At 39.8% G+C, this 14,583-nt stretch overlaps 1 protein-coding gene across 3 annotated transcripts in view; it reads right to left on the minus strand.

Annotated features, from left to right (window-relative positions):
• Positions 1-14,583, minus strand: part of PARD3B (par-3 family cell polarity regulator beta) — a 442,140-nt gene that overhangs the window by 15,890 nt on the left and 411,667 nt on the right. The gene's annotated exons all lie outside the window — the stretch shown is intronic.

The following is a 14,583-nucleotide window of genomic DNA, read 5'->3' on the forward strand; positions in this document are numbered from 1 at the left end:
GAAGACATCAGGATGCTGAAGCTGGAAGAAGGAGCACACAGCAGAAGACAGAAAAAAACCATACTTTAAAGACGCATCAAAACACTGCATGCTTGAGCAACGGGAAAGCAATGCCAGCAGCTGGGAATCAGCGATACCTTACAGACGTGACAGCACAGCAGCTGGAACAGGGGCAAGCCAATACTGAGATAAAGAGAGGCTTTGGACAGCACCACCAGGTATAGACTTTGATTTCTTTTGAACACATGTATACATCATGTCAAAGACTACCACATGCAGTAGAGTGTTACGTGCGAGATGTGATGCTGTCAGTAGCTTCAGCTTAGATTATGATGAACACCACCACAGTCAGAGAGGCACCCCTACTCCACCCATGAAGGCTACTACATGCCATCAGTGAGAGAAAGAGAAGCAACAGCACTTGCTGATCTGAACCGGGTAAGAACCTGGCAAAGATTCCAGACACCATGTCTCAATTTGGCTGGGGGAGGTGGGGGTGGAATTAAATAAAAACGCCCTCTAACTTGAAACAATCTTTTACATAATGAATCAATGAAACAATTATCTTTGTTCTAGTGTGTTCAAATCAAGGGAATCATCATTGAAAATAACAACCAATTTATATAGCTCATTTAAAGCCACAGTAAGCTAGGCTGCTGATTCACTAATGAACAATAAAGGTCACTACTATAATACCATTCTAAGTATTTTCAGATTGTGCGGTGTGATAGACTTGAAGTGGCATGTTCATAAAAAAAACCATCAAGATGCTTTGCAGAGGGAAGTAAAGATGGAAAGAGATCTGTGCTCTGCCTAGATACCAGACTGAAAAGAGGGCATAACTTGATGCAATGAGGAACCTTGTGCCCCAGACTCATTTGGCCTCAGCCAAAGCCTCTGGATGTCAATGGAAGCATTTCGATGAGTTTTGGATTGGGCCCTTGTATAGGAGAATGGTATCTGAAAGGGGATGAGAGGGCAGTGAGAGAACGAGACATCTGCATTCTGGAATGAAGTCAGAAAGTTAAGGCCTGACAGCCTTAGACAGCAAATAAATAGCTTGAGTACTGGATGTGGGTAGCTGAAATGCCTCACCCCACGTGGAAACATTCCTTTTCAATTGTGTCTTTCAGGTATTCAGAGAAAAGACTGACCAAAATGCAGTTAGTTTATTTTTTTACTTTTTGAGTGCTCATGATCTAGAGAGGGGTACATATATGTGATTACTAAGAAACAAGACATTCTACCAGATGAATAACACACCTCGGCTACATGGAAGTTACATCTATGATTATTAATAGTGTGGCAACTGGGGCAATTTAGCAGTGTGCCCTAAATTGCAGCATCATGTCTTTCACTATTACCAGAACCAGATGCTTAAGAGGAAGATGTAAATAGTGGAGAATTAAGAGTTTGCATAGGCCTTACAGCATAAAAGCAAGCTCTCTTCTCCTCCCCAGAAGCTAACTCAAACCAAAGCAACTATTGGTCTAAGTCCAGGTTTGCAGAAAGGTGTAGGGTTCAGAAACACAAAACACTTGATGGCATGTCTGTACTTACAGATGTTAATATAAAAAACCCCAACAACAATAATATTTAACCCCAACAACAATAATATTTAACCTTGACAGACCTACTATCTGAATCCCATAGAAAAAAAGCACAATATAGTAGAGAGCGAGCCTGTGGTGAGTTGAGAATGACATCTTTTCCAAACCTCAATGTTAAATCTTTAATGCTGACTTGGGTTCCTCTTTAACAAAAATATGTGTAATTCTACTTCCAGTAAAATGGGATTGTCTTTAGAAGAACTTTGTGACACTTCAAAAGTCCCTCTTTTTTCAATGATTAAAAACTATAAGGGAGAAATTTCATATCATATCAAGCAGCTGCAATATAAGCCTTACTCAAGAAGACCATTCCAGTTTCTATGTCAGAAAAGCACAAAGCAGCAATAGCATTCTGAGGATGCAAAATGGTCTCTGTATACTAAAGTCCCTTGAAAAACCTGTGAAACTTGTGGTATAAACTAGTACTACTGAAAATGAAATGTCTAAGGAGGAAAAGACCAGGGTTAAGGGTTCTGTATTGATTTTTTTTTTTCCCCCACATTGGGATTAAAGTGATTTCAGCTGGGACCCAGAATTATAGATGCAATTATAATTTCCATTTATATTTTTAGACTGTGTACAAAGAAGTGTAATAATGGACAGCTGAATGTTTTCCATTGTCCATTAAAAAATAAATGTTTCTGATGAAATCTCTGTAAAACCAAGGACCATTGCAGTAATCTCTCAGTAACACAGCTTTCTTCAGATGTTTGGTGACGAGAGAGAAGGGAGAGCTGTCAGCCCTTCACACAAAGAAATCAAACCAAAATTACATTAAGGTTGTTATTCCCTTCAATAATACTAAAAAGATTCCAAGTTAAGATCAGTAACAAGTCTCTTCAAAGATCATTCGTGAAATAAGCTTTCTTGATATTATTTACAGGGTATTTAAAAAAAGCATTGCATTAAGGCAACATTAAGGAGGCATTATTTAAACCACAGAAACTGCAGGGACTGAAAAAGTGAAATTTCTCTAAGTACCACTGACTGTCTGCCATCCTTCCCCCATGCTTTACAATGCACGTTTAAGTCCAGGTTTCCTCCTGGAGGCCTCTGATAGCTAGGCAAATCATTGCTATTGAAAAGCAAAATGTATTCAAGGTAAAGCAGGTGCTTAAGTGCTCTGATGGATCTGGGCCTAAAAATTCAAGTTGTAAACCCCAACTCAATTTCAACTGACTAATTGAATTAGTATTTTTTTTTTTTCCTCCTTAAATTCCCTTTCATTTTAAACCGATCTGCTCTGCGCTTTCTGCCATAAAGCGTGGTACAGTCAGTACCGCAGCACAGCCTGTACCACTGAGCTTCCACTCGCCATTCCAGAGGGGGCTGCAGCACACCACGTGGTAAAGGGATCCTTACAAAAAATGCTCAAAACCAGCATGGGTATGTTCAGGCAGCCTAAATTCAGCCTAATTCCCTAGTCAGTGAGAACCCCAGATGCCTTCAGAGACCCCTACAAAGCTAATTAGAGGACTACCAGAAGTCGAGGCAGCCAGTAAGAAACAGTACACGCAGCAAAGTCACATAGGCTTTCTGAAGCACGGCTACTGGGGTCCTTACAGCTTTTAACTGATTTTGGAAATATTTAATTGCTGAATGTATAGTTGTAAAGTGTGTTTGCCATTTGAGGATCTTTGGAAGAAAGACTGTTAGTATGTCCTTTCTTCTACTAATTTTGTCCTAACTATTGTTTTGGGTGGTTGATTTCACTTCAAGAGCACATCACTGTTACTCCTTTAAGAAAGCAAAACACGGGGCAAAACTGTGACCATACCATGCTTCTAAACATATATTATTTTTTATACTGAAGACATCTCAGTTCTCAGTAAACAAATATTTCTTTTCTTTAAAGCATAGCATCTCAGATCAAGCCAAAATTCATAACAAAAATGCTAAATGAGGGACCAAAACCTGGTGACACATGGGTAGGTACAACAGTACGCTAACACCTAGATCCAAGCAGAAAGCCATTCACATGGATTTTCAACTGTGAAATCCTGCTGAGACTGGTTTTGCTTGCCAGATTTTGTCATGATCTACAACAGAGTGCTCTCAAAGTACTTCCCTTCACCTGGAAAACAAAGGCTATTTTTCTTCTTTAAATGAAGAAGAGTGCCGGCTACTCAATATCCATGGACCCCCGTTGGCTCGGGGTTTCACTTGATAACCTGGGCTGGGTTTTGTTCATGCATTTACCGCCCTCTCTGGCTGGAACTGGCTGCCAATTTCCAAGGTGCGTGCTGTTTCAGACTATCTAATGCACAGATCCAGTCTCCTTGCTGAATTACATCTGGAGTGGAACAAAAATGGCAGATAATTCACTTTCTATTAAAGTTAACACTCTCCTCTTGCTTCCCACATATGTTATACAGTGGACGTGTTTGCATGTTCTGCTCTGTTTTTTCAGCTGTTGCAAGCACATGAGCTATCAATTACTCTGTGCGCAGAGAGAAGATGGTGACTTGAGGAACAGCTTCCAGTTTACATGACTCCTCACCTCATCACTACTCGAACATTTAAATGAATCCTGTTGGGCAAGAGGCCTGAAGCAGAGATTCCTTAGGCGCTCTCTTCCCTGCCATCTCCCCCCTCATTGAATGGTTAATCAGAGCAGAGTAACTCGTTAAAACTAATACTTCTTCAAACAGCTGTAGGATCCCATCTGCTTACGCAGAACGGAGTGCAGAACTAGTGGCGGCCACAGTGATACCAGACAGAAGCCAGCAGAAGGTATGAGTTCTGTCAATATCTCTATAGCCAGATTAAGTTACGTTTGGCAGACAAAATTTTTGAGTACAGCAAAGACACTACCATTACCGTAAAGATGTGGTTAAGTTTTTAGCACATGCATTATGGTATTTAATGTATTTCCAAAATAAAGCTTGCTGAAAGTCTCACTAGTGGCCTATGTACTATTTAACACCAACCAAAGTTTTGCTGGCATGTTTCTGGCATACCCACGACATCTTTACCTGTGGTAAAGATACTCAATAGCTTATGCAGATTTTCCCAAATAAGAATCAGCAAAAGAAACAGTATCACTGTGCATCTTGTACTTTGTTTATGCCATATTTTAAAGAACTGTTCTAGTAGAAAATTTCGTACAGGTGCTAAGTGACAAAATAAAGTGCTAATTTACATAACTATTAAATGCTAGAACAATGCAATCTTTTCCAAGCCTGGAGATGAGGGTAAAGATTTTTAAGAAAGCAGGAATTAATTTTCTCTAACAGGGTACAACAGGAGTTTTAGCTCCATGCTTGCTCTTAACAAAGTTAGTGGTCCATAACTGCTAGTGATCTGAACGTTTGCAGTTCTTCAACAACCTTGAATTACATTAATTTCTAAGTCCTGCTTTTGCTGCACTTATATCTGTGGCAAGATGGGATGGGGTGGAGAAGAGCGGGCAAAGATATATTCCTTTTTCTAGGATCTCCAAAATACGGAGAGAGACTGCTAACATTGGTGGGCAGAGTTTCTGGGGAAAAAACAAATATCCTAATCAGAGTTTATCAAATACTAGCAGACTGACCCATACAGCAAAGAAATGAAGGAATATGCTCTAACAGTGATCACATTTCAGTCTAAACCTATTGCTGACTGCAATCAGTAGGAACACGTCCATAGATCGCAGTGGTTCTGGATCAGGCTCGTACTACCTTCTACATTTCTTGCAGAATAACGTGTTACTTAACTTGGATCAAGATACCCAAAGCATGACTTTCTGAAGTGTCATAGTTGAAGAGCAACGTAAAAGCCTTAGGTGAATACATGGGCAAATAAATTTGGACAAAACCCTCTAGAATTTAGAATATTCTCTTGATATGTGTTTAAGAGACTTCTGCGCAGAGAAATTAAATATGTCACCTACTTATGAAATGGAAGCAGTTTGGCTGCCAATTGTATGAGCTGTGTTGAAACAGCTGCTCTAGCAACTGTTTTTACTATTAAATTCTTCAGTGATTCTCTTAATCCCAAATTAGATACCTCTTTCCTTCAATCACCAGTTTATATAAAAGCTCTCTCCTCACAAGGCAGGGTTTCACCGAGGATAACAAACAACTGCAGGTCTGCTTAAAGCACTGCCCTTGTGTTTCTCTATGGCTCACATCTCCCTCACCCTGTTTCTTATTTCTTGGTGGGTGGCACACTGAGTGCTCACAACTCTGTCCTCTATGTGTTTGTAAAAGAATCCAGAACTATATTTGAGTTCTTAAGATTTCACAGCCTGTCATTACCTTGCAGAGTGCAATTAAGACTGTCCACATACAGTTCACTTTCCTACTTCACCATCACAATCTCCTTTCCTCTTTCCTAAATATGTACATAGGAATACCTATAACTGACTCACTTTAAATGGCTTGCTATTAGACGCTTCAAACTTGCCATCATGACAGTGCAACTTCCTTGTCTTTTTAACATCTTTCCTGTTTTTTTTTTTTTTTTCTGAGCCTGCTTTGCAAAGATTGGATGGAGACAAAGGAATTGGCTGGATTATGGAGAACTAACAGCAGTCTGCCTCTGAGTGATGGATGCCATCGCAAAGCTGCTGTTTGCTTACAGGAACCTAGCTGAACCATGGCAGAACATATAGGAGGTTCACGCATAATGCTGTGAGAGCTTCAGGAAGTTCGCTCAAAATATCCTGATCCAACATCCTCAAAAATCATATATATTTACACCTGATGCTGTTGGCTTCCTACATTTCTCCTTTCTTAGCTGTTTTTAAAGCATGTTCACTGACAAGCGTCTTTCAGCCATACCTCCAGACCTGTTTATCAAGGGAAAGCCAAAGCCAAGAACTGCTGTCGAGTTGTCTTATTTTACAATGCGCTTTCTCACAGAAAGAAAAGCTTATTTCCTCACCTTTGCAGCCTAGAGTCCACACTTTTTGATCAGTTCTCAATTATAACCCAACATAAGCAGCAACATTTTTATTCCAAATATCCATACCTGTAAAGCAGCCAGCTAAGCCTCCCAGCCTGTTGGTCTCCTGAGCAATTTCAATATCCATCTCAACAATGCAATGGATGTATTTGCATTTTGTAGCGCACATGTTATTCCCCAGGTTTCACTCAGCACATCACTCTGTTGATGCATTCTGTGGGATATATGCTTTTGGTTTTTAATTTGATCTTCCTCTTTTTAATTTGCATTCACTTATCTTTTTTCCACAGATCCTTCATCTCAACCTAACCATTTTGTACTGACACTTCTTTCTTTCATTAATATTTTGTTCCCTAACAGTTGTTTTGTTCTTTTACTCACTGGAGGCATAGCTAATACAGCTTTCTTTTCTGAGGCAATGTCTCCATGACTTCATTAAATTTTATAATATGAATTCAAGCCCTTTTGTTCCAAGGCAGTATTTTCCTCCATCTCCTGTATTTTTAAGATGAATTTGGTGCCCTTAGTTTGAGTGGGAGGTCCTTATGCCTGATTATACACTAAAATCCATACCAGATCCATGTTTTTTGTAAATGTGACACTTGAAAGTATTTTTATTTACTCCGGCTAGTATCTCCTTGCAAAAAGGCTGGCTGTTTAGTTTCAAAATATTAATTGACTTTTAAACTATTCCATATTGTATTAACTGACTTTTCGCTATGAGGAGCTGACTGACTTATTAGAAAAATTGACAAAATCCATCCCTGTCTGCCTCCTTCTACACTTCCAAAGTATTCTTCTGGGACATCTGGCTTTTAGTGTTTTTTTGAACCTATGTCCCAGTTGTTGGAGACATTTTCTTTGCTCAATTTTCTTTAGTCGTTCCCATGGAAATTATAGAGGTGGCCTGTCAGCTGCAATCTGTGACTCGATGTCATGAGCTTTGACCTTTCTGACTTTCTAAAGTATACTTCTAGTATTAAGACTTAATTTGGCTTGGATAGAGGGATCATGTTCATTTCAAGTGATAATTCTATTTTATTAGAAAGGTGGAGATATGTTTTACAACCGAATTGCCTTCCTTTTGAATTCGATGTAGAGAGTTCTGTAATTGTGATTCTGTTTACAAATTTCTTTCCTCCTTTCAGCCAAGTCTTAGAGAAAGACACAAGACCATTTTTTGAAACATCTACAGTACACTGACCCTTTTCCTACCTGCTCTGCTTTTAATGCCTGAGACTCTCCCTGTAGAAGGTATACACAGGTTATTTATGAACTCTGCATGTTTTTGGACAAATGTGTTTTGACACCACACACAGAAAAACCTTCAGACTTCACATACGACACTGAAGTGCAGCAGAGTAACTGAAACGGAGATAAAACAGAACAAGTTGCAACAGAGCACTTCCAGCTTTCTGCTGCATGTACGTATCACAAACCCAGTGTCCTGCTATGTATTTGGACTCTGTCCTTGAAATACAATGACTTTCCTGACATCTCAGAGATACTGGGCAGTTGCCACAGCAATCAGTTTTATTATCTTGCAGAGTTAACTAAAGTTGGTTAAGCAAATCTTAAACTGTTTGATATTGGATTTAAGCTAATCTTTTAATGAGCACATCAGCTTGGTTCCCAAGCTTGTGCTGTAGCATGCAAGAATGATCTTTTTTTCTTTGCCTGTATTTCATCTTGGCTGGTTTATTGCAATGTATCTTGGAGGTCCTTCAGTACAACCAGTATTGCCATTAAAACTGATTCTAAATTCATCTGCCAGGACTTAAAACCCAAATAAAACCATACATATATTTCATTTACAATGAGATCACCACATCGGAAAATACAGACAGATAAGATTTTGCTGCATTTTCAATGAAAGTACAGCTGTCAAGATAAAAATTGTATTTAAAAAAATATCCCTGTGTTACTGATATTACTTTAGATGATTAAAACAGAAGAGAAAGTTAATAATCAAGTATACCGTAGAATATACTCCTCAAATATTATTTGTATTTCACGTGACTAGGATGATGAAATTAGGTGGCCCATTCATTTTTGTGCCCTACTTGGTTCTAATCCTATTTAAGACTCCAAATTATCAAGTCGTCTTAGTTTTGTAGTTATGTCAGGGAAATATTGAAAAAAAAAAGATTTACATTGAAAATTAAAAAATACTCACAATTGGTTCTCAAATCTTTGTCTTGACCCTCTTATCTTAATTTAAATCAGTTTGAGAAAGGGGGGACATACAGACTTTTCTCAGCTAAGTGGACCTATAAAATATTTTCCTATCACCATGCCCTTCACTGTTTTCTACCACTTTGGAGGGAAAATCTGGGCATTCCTAAAAATACTGGGCATTATATTATGCACCAGTACATATACATATATGCAACTGTATAATATGTGTCCAGTAATGTGGTTTCACTGACAGACTGTGACTTCGGTGCTTCTGGACTGGGATGATAAATTATTTCATTGCTATTAAAGTTTCGGCAAACTCCCCGACCCATTTATGAAAGTATATCTGCAGATGCTCTTTTTAACCAGGTGAACGATGCTCCAATTAAACAGTGCTACAAGGCAGCAATGGCATTCCCTGCAATACCTGCAGTCTGCATCAGCATTGCCACCCTCTGCCTGCCATAAAGCACAATTTGGGGCTCAAAAAACCCCAAAAAGCCAATTCAGTAGAGCCATGTAACAAAGTCAACTGATGAGAGGAACAGTGGAAAATTGAGAGGCAGTCTATTACTAAGAAGTTGCTGAGCACCAAGAAGGTCCCTGGAAGGTAACTTGGCAGAACAGCAGCAGTATTATGGGACAGAGCAACGCTGACACCGTTACCAAGAACCACTGTGCCAGTGCACGGCACTTGTCAGTGCAGATGGGTCAACATCAAAAAACAACCAGGACGTCACATCCCTCAGCTGATGGCTATTACCATGACTGCACTGCTGGGTCAATGCTGTGCAACATACTGTTAGATGTCAAGGAGGAATGTAAATGAAGTATAGCAAATGAGAAGGGGGACAGATTTTTTGCTATGTGGGATGGAATAAGTTAAATCAAAGTGATTTAAAGCAAAAAAAATTAATTGTGATTTAAGCCAACAAGCAGGGAATTCTGATTTAAATAATTGATTTTAAACCTTGCTTTTTCATCTGTGCTCCTTGGTTAGTCAATTCCCCTAGGTCGGGAATGCTCTGACAAGTTGATTTGCAGCTAATTACAGGCTGCACTAAAATTGTGATTTCTTTTTGTTAACCAGGAGAACACACTATATACATATTTAAGTAATGTCAGTATATTAATTTCAGATTCTGCTAGACAATGGTGAATGATGACTCTTAGTTAATAGACAATTAACTTTGTCTTGTGATTTGTGTCAAGTCACTTTCTGATGACGTTTTTGGGATTAAATTAAATTGCAGAAATCCTGCATTTTGAAATAAACTTGGTTAGTAAAATAAAGGCAAGAACATTCAAGTGCAAGAAAAAGCTAATGAAACTTGCTAAGTAATCCATTCTTTCTGTTTGAAGAACCTTATCTCTTCATGACATAGGCGTTATAGAAACTTTGCTTTTGATCCAAAGAGTTGGAAATGTTTTTGACTCAACTCTAGAGGCTACCTCATAAATTGACTGCATGGGGACTCTGGCCCCTTGAGTCAATGCTGTTTTCATGCTCTATAGAGTAAGACCTAAGTGCTCAATCTATTTAATTTATTGAAAAGGAGGTTAAAAGATAACATAAATGATCTCTGCATAGAAGTACTGAAGGGAAGGTATTTTGCAGGCTTGGCTCTTAAAATCTAGCAGAAACAATATTTACCATAGTACTAGAAACTAAAATTGGGTAATTTCAGACTTAGGAAAAAAAAAAAGGCATAATCTTTTTAAACAGTAAAATAATTAATGTCTGTAGAATGTAATGAATTCTCCACAACATGATGTTTTAATTCTAGGTTAGATGCTTCTGTAAATATATTTATAAAAGTAATGTGATGGATCAAAATTGAAGTTTAGTTTGATCCAAAAATATAGAAGTTCTTGGAGGGCTCAGGCAAGGTGATCAAAAATTGTCCTTTCTGGCTTCATACCTAGAAATGGAGGATGTGCTGCTTTTAGCTACTGCCTTAAGAAGTGCAAATTGCATGGTCAATCTAAAGGGAAGCTTCCAGCATGGCAAGACTACATGCTGCCACTGTACTGCAAGGCTAGTTCCTCAATATATTTGCAAATTTCCCGGTTTAAGATGCATGTTACCTTTAAGACATATTCCTGTGAGCCAATTACCAGTTCGCTCAGCTGTCTCCTCCCAGCCACAGCAATACAGCTGAACTCATCTACACAGCCTGAACTCATTTTTCCATGCTAGCAATTATTTTCTAATGCTCTTACTGCCTTTCCAGCCCCACCTCTTTTCTCAACAAAAATGCATGTTTTTCAATAATACGAGGATTCCAGAGAAAGTCTGGAGTATTAGCTTTTCTTTGGAATCAGCATTTCTTACTAGGAAGATGGCTGAGCTTTCTGATCTACACTCATCATGTCACCAGTATCCCGTCTCAGTGTCTGACAGTCTGCTTTTGGTCACAGCCAGCTTTTCCATCAACACAGAAAAGAACGTGTCCTTGAACACGAGATTTCTCCAAACAAGGCTGCCATTGGCAAGACTGTGATTTACATTAAAACAGACTTCCATAAAAGCAAGCTCAAAAATAAAACTATGAACAAACAGCAGTTTCAGCTTCATATCTGTTCCATAGCTCCATCAAGAAAATATTCTGGATTGCACCAAGTACACAGGCATTAAAAATAGTTTAAAAAATACAAAAGCTTTTCTGGCTCCCACACCCTTGCCCTGCTCCTCTTCCCAAAAGAAGAGGCTGAGAGGTGTTAGAACCAAGCCATTCTCCTTCCTAAGCAGGAGGATTTAACATTGCTTACTACTACTACTCAGCACTACTTAGCTGTAGCCCCAGGGCAACATGTAAGTATTGAGTGCAAAGAACTGTACCTCCCTTGCAAAGCCTTCCATTCTGTCTTTCCCACTTTGCTGTTTTTCTGCAGACAGAGCAGCACAATGCAGTGCGAGATGAAGACCTGCCACTCTCCTGCCACAGCCACTTATCATCTAATTCAGATGTTTGCCTCTGTAGACATTTCCAAACCAAGTCTACAGACCGGCATTATTTTACCTAGAAGCTTAACTACATACGTAGCTCAGCTGGCCACTCATTAAGCCAGTCACATACAAAGCCTTCCTCCAAAGGCTGCTGCCTCCTGTTCTCAGCTTTTAATTAAACATGTAACCTTACACAGGAACAGATCCTTCACTCAAAGGCAAAAAGGGCACCACTGAGCTCAGTGAGACCGCTACACTGGATTTGTTGCTGCATCTACTGAAAAGGCAAGCACACTCAACACAGCTGAATTCCTCAAATGCAGTTAATAGTGACTTACATCACCTGAATTTGGCCCATAATATCTAGGCGTAAATTAGCAGCTTTAGAGAAAGACAGAAAAATAAAAAACAAATGGGCAAAGCAGCAATGATATTTCAAAGCTCAGATTTCTACAACCCAGCAGCAGATGTGCTCAGATGCTGCTGGCAATCTGACTTCCCCTTTTGTGCAGGATGCCTACCTTTGCACAGGAATGGGGTAGTGCCTTAGGGGCACCAGACATTCATGAGGCTGTTTGGCAGGTGATCATTCCTCTTTCTTGCTCAGCGGGGAGGAAAACCAAAGCTCTCTTACTTAGTTTGTCCATGCCCACACACGCTGGCATGAGTCCTGCTGGCTTCCAGGTAAGCAGAACAGTTTCGCTGTGTAGGTCCCAGCTACTCTTGACATAGCACAGATCCCCTCCTCCCTCCTCATCCAGTGAAACTGGCCACAGTCCAAGCTGCTTTCCTCTCTTCCTTGCGTGTGCCACACCACGGCAGCAGGCAAAGGTCGTATCTTCCTGGACTCAACACAATACTGCAATAAGAATCTGTTTCCCAGCATCTACAACCCTCACCTGAAGCCTCTGTAAGTATCTCTTATCAAACTGGACTTAAATGGCTTAAGTACGCAGACAGTTATATATCATGTCCGTACCAAATTCAGCTCAGTGGTTTGACCACGATGAGGACAGGACAAGACAAGGAGGGGAATAAACCCAAGGGCAGGAAACCATGAACTAATAATACTAGAATGCTGGGGAAAAGAAAGCTGCTCTTTGAGGAAATACTACCTCTGTATTTCTTTCTACCTTCCTATTTCTTTCTCTTATTTTTTTAAATAATGCTGCCCATTACAGTAGTAGTCATGGATCCTCCACTGAGAATAGGCTGGCAAATGGGTGGTTTTTACCTGGATTCCTCTATACTCCTGGGCAGTCAGCCATGAGAACAAAAGAAATCACTCATTTCCATTAGTGGCTGGCAACCAGACTGCATCCCCTTCTTCTGGATTTAGCCTACACTGTAGCAGTCTAGTAATTTGTGACTGCCAGGGCTTAATTACTGCAGTAACACGAAACTCCAAAACTTATAAAATGCAAGTATAAAAGGCAGCAGCCAATTGCTGGACTGCAGGCACACCCGAGGGTGCGCTGTCCTAAGGCTCTGCTCCTGCCAGGGTGGAAACCCTCTGGAGACGCGGCAATGCCATGGCCTGTGCGCAGCAGTGCCCGTGTTCGGGTCAGGAAGCACACAAAACCCTGCTGAAGTGCAGGCCCCCTCACTCTCCAGCATAATCTTCTTAGGCACTGAGAGAAATGACACCCTTCACGCCGATCTTCAAAAGCTTATTGAATGTTTGGATGACTTCCTAAATAGTGAGTCCCAGCCAGCTAAATACTCAAACCTGTCACAAGAGCTGGGAGTCATGTTTCCAGCAAGATAAGCGGCAGTTTTGGGAAGAACGCTGTGAAATTCATGATCTGATCTACCTTTAAAAAAAACCCCAAACAAAACACAAAAACGCAGGGTGCAGAGGCGAGCAGTACAAACACCTAGGGGACAGGCTGAGGATGCAGCAGGTTTGAGAAGGAACGGGACAGAAGGAATACAGAGAACGCTGCTGCAGAAAGCAAGGGCATGTCTGCATCCGCACTGTTGTGCTCACTTCTGGTCATCCTTCCTTGAAAGGAATACTGGAGGAAAAAAAATAATTCTGGGTGATGGAAGTTACTTCACTGGGAAATTTCATTTTATAAAGATTGAAAAAATAAGGTTGATTAGCTTGAAGGGAAAACAAATAAAAAGAGACATGATACAGAACTACAAAAATTGCTGTAGAGTTACACTGGGCACCAATTGCTAATTTATTCTTGTAATTCACAAGGAAGTACTGAACAAAATTGAAGTTTAAAATAGATAAAAAAGAGTGTGCATAATTAAACTACATCTAACTAACCTGTAAAAAACACTGCTAAAAACATAACAGGAGACAAGAGTGTTGGAGGACTATGAAAAAAGATGGCTATTTACCTAGGAGAGTAAGAATATCCACAGTCAGTCAGGAATACATACAGGACACACTGCTGGAAAGCAGGCTTCTGTTAGAAAAGCCAGTTACTGCACAGGACGAATTCCAAAACGATGGCTGACACAAATATCATTTGAAGGCAGTAACTAAACTATAGACACATTCTTTGGTTTAGGAACCACTTACATTAAAAATGCCTACAAACATCTGACAATGTCTTGTGAGACAGCCTTTATACATTGGTTTCCAAAAGGAAGATATTCTTTGTATTTTCAGCTGGAGTTGGACACAGCGTTACATATTTATCAATCAATCTCTCCAGTGACACCTTTGAATGTAAATAGCTCAGTGGAAAAAGAAAAAGAAGCAAAAAGAACCTATTCACTGATTTCCTAAATGCCAGCACTAGTTCACAACAAAGAATCTCTTCTTGCTTGTAAATAGCTGGTTTTGCTTTGCTTTTACAAATTATCTTGCTTGTAGGTCCAAGAAGTGGACTGGGCAACCCCTCTAAGGTCTTTCCCAGCCCTCTAATTCTAAAGAGGGAATATTTTTCTATTTTTGTTTTCCTCACACTGCTTCCCACTATCTCTTCTAGCATC

The sequence above is a fragment of the Accipiter gentilis genome, chromosome 1, assembly GCF_929443795.1.
Source record: "Accipiter gentilis chromosome 1, bAccGen1.1, whole genome shotgun sequence".
Classification (NCBI taxonomy): domain Eukaryota; kingdom Metazoa; phylum Chordata; class Aves; order Accipitriformes; family Accipitridae; genus Astur; species Astur gentilis.